The sequence below is a fragment of the Moschus berezovskii genome, chromosome 20 (genome assembly GCF_049115385.1).
Source record: "Moschus berezovskii isolate FMDL1 chromosome 20, NW_MosBer_1.0, whole genome shotgun sequence".
Taxonomy (NCBI): domain Eukaryota; kingdom Metazoa; phylum Chordata; class Mammalia; order Artiodactyla; family Moschidae; genus Moschus; species Moschus berezovskii.
Genome location: NC_142479.1, coordinates 60126247 through 60132246, shown reverse-complemented (window position 1 = coordinate 60132246; position 6000 = coordinate 60126247).

The window sequence follows — 6000 nt, the reverse complement described above, 5'->3', positions numbered from 1 at the left end:
AAGAGCTGACTTATTGGAAAAGACCCTGATGCTGGGAAAGATTGACGGCAGGAGGAGAGATGGTTGGATAGCATCACCAACTCAACAGACGTGAGTTTGAATAGGGAAGCCTGGCATGCTGCAGTCCATGGGGTTGCACAGAGTTGGATACAACTGAACAACACCACAAAAGAACATTTGAAATTGAGCTTTCTTGGAAACGCCAAGATATTTAGCCACTGTAGATAAAAGCTGCTTGGTTATTTCATAGTATTAGACATTTTTTGTTGCCTGCAACCATGTGATATCTTCTTTCACTTCTATTTTTGAGGCTTAGGCATATCACCCCATTGTCTTCCTATACACAGTAAATTCCATGGCTGGGAATCTGCGCTAGAGTAAAAAGCAACAGCTTTCATTAATTGGGCCCTTATTATGAAAAGATGCTACACTAAGGATTTATGCATACTCTTAATCTTTAAAACAACATATGATGTGGATGTCTCCAACTTATATATGAGGAAACAATTCAAGGAAGTTCAAGTAAGTTCAATATCTTTCCCAAAGTCACATGGCTCAGAAATGACAGATGCAAAACCTGAAACCAGTCCAAATGACCCCAAAGTCACCAGCCAAATGCTGCTTCCCTAAAGAGAACTTTATAATGACATTAAAACACATTTGAAATCTTGCATCCCTCCAGCCTAACTTAAGATGACAAGTTTTTTGCGACAGTGGGATGTTCTTCTCTTTAAAAAAAAATTAGTTTTGGCTGTGCTGGGTCTTCATGGCTATGCAGGCTTTTTTCTCTAGTTTTGGCGATCAGGGGCTACTCTCTAGTTGCAGTATGCAGGCTTCTCACTGAGGCAGCTTCTCTTGTTGGCGGAGCACAGACTCTAGATCACACAGGTGCAACAGTTGCCCTGGGATCTTCCTGGACCAGGAATGGAACCTGTGTCTCCTAGAGTGGAAGGTGGATTCTTTATCACTGAGCCACAAGGGAAACCCTGTTTAAAAAATGGGCTTTGGATTGGAAACCCTTTATGTACCACTGGAGATCTTTAGCCACCAATCTAGTGGCCAGTTCTGTGTCTACGCCTACCAGATTCCAGTGGGTACGGTCTGACAGTGTTTTGTCTCTGGATCACACCCAGGGCATCTCTGTTGATGCCCACTCAATGCCAGGCCAGCACACCCTGGAAGCAGGGCTCAGACCCCTGTGCATAGGCCTTCGCCAATGGGGACAGACCCATTGGATAAATGCCTCTACCTGTCTCCCCTATCCTAGAAGGTGGGTCCTAACATGTTTCTCTTAGGGCTTCTTAGTATCTCCTAATCGAGCAGCCCGGAAAGTGGCCATCCCAGTAATGCATGATCAAATGTCTCTGCCCCCATGCTTGCTTTGGTTCCTGAGCCTTGGGTATGTTCCCCGGGTTCGTGCTCCTGAGCAATATACTCCCATGTGAGCTTTGTCTCAAGTTCTGCTTTTGATGGAACCTTGGCCAAAACAGATTGAAACATTTTCTTTGCCTAAGCTCTTACCCAAATATAGACCATCTTTCTTTTCTGAATCACACAGATGCTGAGTAGAGCAGCCACATGGACATGGCAGAGGCTAGCAGTTTTACCACTTCTCATTTTGTTTAACCTGATTGGGAATGGATATTTCTGACTGACTTCTAGCTACTCTATATCAGGGTATGTAAATCACGTTTTCAAAATGAAAACAACCTTCCCCTATGTGTAGGTGAATTTGTATGTCATTAAGTGCTTCCCAGGTGGCGCTAGTGTAAGAACCCACCTTCAAAGAAGACAGACACCAGTTCAACCTCTGCATCGGGAAAATCCCCTGGAGGAGGGCATGGCAACCCACTCCAGTATTCTTGCCTGGAGAATCTGGACAGAGGAGCCTGGCGGGCTATAGTCCATAGGGTTGCAAAGAGTTGGACACGATGGAAGTGACTTAGCACACATGCACACGTGTCATGAAAAGGCCAGCTGGGGGAGTTCACTGGGGTCTAGTGGTTGGATTCTGGGCTTTCACTGCCATGGCCTGGGTCAGGGAACTGAGATCCCACAAACTACAAGCTGAGCATCCCCCACCCCCAAAAAGCCAGCTGAGTCCTCCCACTTCTGCTACTTAAGGGGAAAAGAGATACAGAAGTGGGGGCCAGCACCTGTTGGCTGCAGGGCTGACCCTTCATTCCGGGAGTTAAAATTGTGCGCCGGGGTGCTTCTGTACAAGCTAGAGACTGAATTTCCCATGTTGGAGTGGAGTAGATGACCCAGTGGTTGGAAGGCTTCGAGGATGGCGGGTTAGAGGGAAAGGGAGGGAGTAAATGCTGTGTGATGGATTCGTTCTCTGTGTGGAGCAGAGGGTAGGCACAGAGTCAGCAGGGAAATGGAGGGAAGTGTCAGGATTTCTCCCTAGAAGTCCACTCTAGCTCTCCTCCACATCAATTAGAAGCCACCATTCCCCTACTAGTCCTCCCTTAGAATGACAGAACTTTGAGACATTTATATTTAATAACCTCGGGTCTCACATGCTAATTAGCAAAATTATAATCGACATCAGCTGGCTATTTGCCACTCCCTGATGACTGGGAATTATTCACAAGTACATCAACCCACCAGGTGAGGCACCTCTAAAGCCCCGGAAGACTTCCCACCAGCATCCCTTCCTGCAAATGCTCCTGTCTCCATGACGATGGTGGGAGTCCTTCTGTTCATTAACAGGTTTTTATTTTAGAAGGAAAACCAGATGAGAGAGAAGGATGCTCTCCCACCTCCATCATCTCAGAGAGTGGTGCAGAGTGAACAGAAAGCACTGGAGGCCACAGAGCCACAGATCATTCTCTAAAAGGAACCAGGGGACAATCCAGGAGTCGAACGTGTTTAGAAACTCCAACTCCATGGCTGGACCTGAGCTTGTCATCACTTGGAATTGCTCTTCTCTGAACACCTCACCTAACCCATCCCACTACAAACTGACACCAAGTCTGGTTCTTCCCATCTCTCCTGCCCCACATGTTTCTTCCAGTCCAGCAGCAGCCCCCCTACCTCCACCGCCGCAGATTTCCTTCTATCTCTATTCAACTTAGAACCCACGATCCATCACTTTGACCCATCTATTGTCTATACCTTGCACTGTTTTGGGCTTCCCCTGCTCCTGACCCTGTAAATTCTTTACTCTGGATTCTCCACACGGGACCCAGCTGCCGAGCCCCACATAACCATCCATCTAACTCCTGTTATGGTGAAAGTCGCTCAGTCGTGTCCGATTCTTTGCAACCCCATGGACTATAGTCCATGGAACTGTCCAGGCCAGAACACTGGAGTGGGTAGCCTTTCCCTTCTCCAGAGGATCTTCCCAACCCAGGGATCAAACTCAGGTCTCCCGCATTAAGGGCAGATTCTTTACCAGCTGAGCCTCAAGGGGAATTCCTCAAACGCTTGGGCCCTCAGGGCTGCCAGGAACTTTCCCTCTCAATCTGGCAGCTCCCTTTTTCATTCCTCTTGGTGGCTTTTCCAGTACTTCACTGTTTTCCTCAAGGCCCGGTTACCACCTCCCACCCACTCTCATGAGAAGACTTCGTTTCTCACTTTAGAGCAAAAATAATAGAAACCAGCAGGCAGGAATTTCCTCAACTTCCTGCCCTCCATCTATGAATGAATCTGCACCCACACCCATTCTTATCTACATCCAGCTTAAGTGGAAGAACAGATCCTCTTCCTTCCCAAGGGCTTCTGCCCTGTGGGCTTCCTAGGACCCTGTCCCATCGGCCCTGTCCTGCCTGGCCTCTTCATTCTCTCTCCTTAGCTCTTCTTCTCAGTCTAGCTCCAGCGAGAGTCTGCATCTCTAGCCCCTCCCACGTGGCTTTTGTCAGTGGCCTCAGGAACCTTATGAAGCAGTAGTTCCTGGGCTTGGGATGATGGAACTTGTGGTAAAGAACCCACCTGCCAATATAGGAGAAGCGGGTTTGATCCCTGGGTCGGGAAGATCCCCTAGAGGAGGAAATGGGAACCCACTCCAGTATTCTTGACTGGAAAATCCCATGGACAGAGGAGCCTGGAGGGCTACAGTCCATGGGGTCACAAACAGACGTGAATGAGCATCTGAGTACAGTCAGTAACCTTCTGATTTCCAAATCTGAAGGTATACGTTCAGATTGCTCCCCGCTTGACCCCTGCAGACAACACTCTTCCTTAGGTTTTTATTACTTTTCTGGTTTCTCAATAGTCTTCATCTGATCACCCTTAAAACATTATCAAGGACTTCCCTGGTGGCCCACTGGTTAAGACTCTGCACTCCGAATGCAGGGGGTGCCAGTTCAATATCTGGTTGGGAAACAGATTCCACGTGTCCTGCAGCATGGCCACAAAAATAAATATATAAGCTAGGAACAATAAAAGTTTTTTTTTTTTAAAAAATGAAACATTATTGGGGTTCCCCAGGGGTTATAAATGTCTGTTCTACCTCCCATAGCTCTTGGGCTTAACTCTGTGGAGGCCATAATGATCTATCAACATTTCAGTCTTTCTCTGCTGGATCTAGTGCCAAAAGTCCACCATTTTTGCACTTCAAACAAAAAATACTGTCTTCATCCCCAGTGCTGAGCACACCAGTTGGTACTTATGGAGCTCTCAGTAATTGTTCATTAATGGTGCAGCTTATGGCACAATGGGTCCCTAACCTTTTTTTTCGATGTGTACGTGGATCAACTTTTTTGTTTTTGTGTACTTCATAACCGTTTCTCCTGCCACGACAGAAGTGCAGTGTCAAAAAATTGCAGTAAAAATCTTAGAGTATATTTTTTAAGTTTCATGAGAAAATAAGGATTGTCTTGAAATGTCACAATTGGGAATAATTCAGGTATACTGGAATCTGTAGGCTTAAACTGAAGCCTGGCTTGTGAGAGAGACTTGGGTGATGGTTGGGGGGCAGGGGTGAAGGGAGGCAGATGCCAGAGGGATAACATAGATTTGAATTTCTGTGACTCCTATCTCTTCTGTAGGTAGAAAAAATTTAGTTCACTTTGTACTAAACTGTTCCTATGGATACTTGGGGAACAAAGTAAGGGATCTTGTTTGATATTTGAATTTAGCATCACAATCCCTGGCCTTTGTCATTGGTCACTTTACTGAGTCACAGATACCAAAGTCTAACATCACTCTTTTCATTTATTAAGTTCAAAGTACGAGTACATTCATATATATTCTTTTCTGATTTAGTTTTCTTGCCAGTCCAAGGAGGCAGAATTTGTTATCATCATCCCCTTTTATAGATGAGCAGTCAGAGGCTCAAAGGGATTTAATGATATGTCTTGTTCAAGGTCAAACAGATGGTACGTTAGAGCAATGGAACTTAGGCTCCAAGGCAGTGCTGCTATATTAATCACACTGTCTTTTGGAGGAGTGCAGTGATGTTTGCTTCTTTTGCCTTTTGAAGTTAGCTGTCCTGTTTCTGGCAAGAAGGAAGGGCATTTTGGCAGGCCCTGGAGCAGGCAGTTAGGAGGTCGTGAAGGCTGGATCTTTCTTAAGCTAGTCTTGTGACCTTGGACATATTACCAGTCTTCTGTGAGCTTCCGTTTCTGCATCTGTAAAATGGAGAAAATAACAACCACACCGACCACACAGGGTTCTTATAAGGTTTCAGATGAATTAATGCGTACAAAGATGTTGACATAGTGTTGGCCCAGAGTAATCTCTTAAAGGTAGGAAGAAGTGTTACTATTATTATGTTATTATACATTTGTTTATTTTTCAAAGCATCCAAATTCCTCACTTTTCAAAAGGAAGGGCTCCTTCTTAGTGTTCATGCTGGATCTTACGGGCCTCCAGCTTGAGGTCAGGTTGACACTATATTAATTAACCTAATATTTACGTAGGGTTTTGCCTGGGCAAGGAAGGTGGGGACGGGCACTCTGAGATACACAATGCCAGCTTCCCCAGGACCCTTGCAGGGGTACAGCTCCAGGTCCCCCCACCTTCACTGCCCACTCCAGCCCCACCAGATGGTGG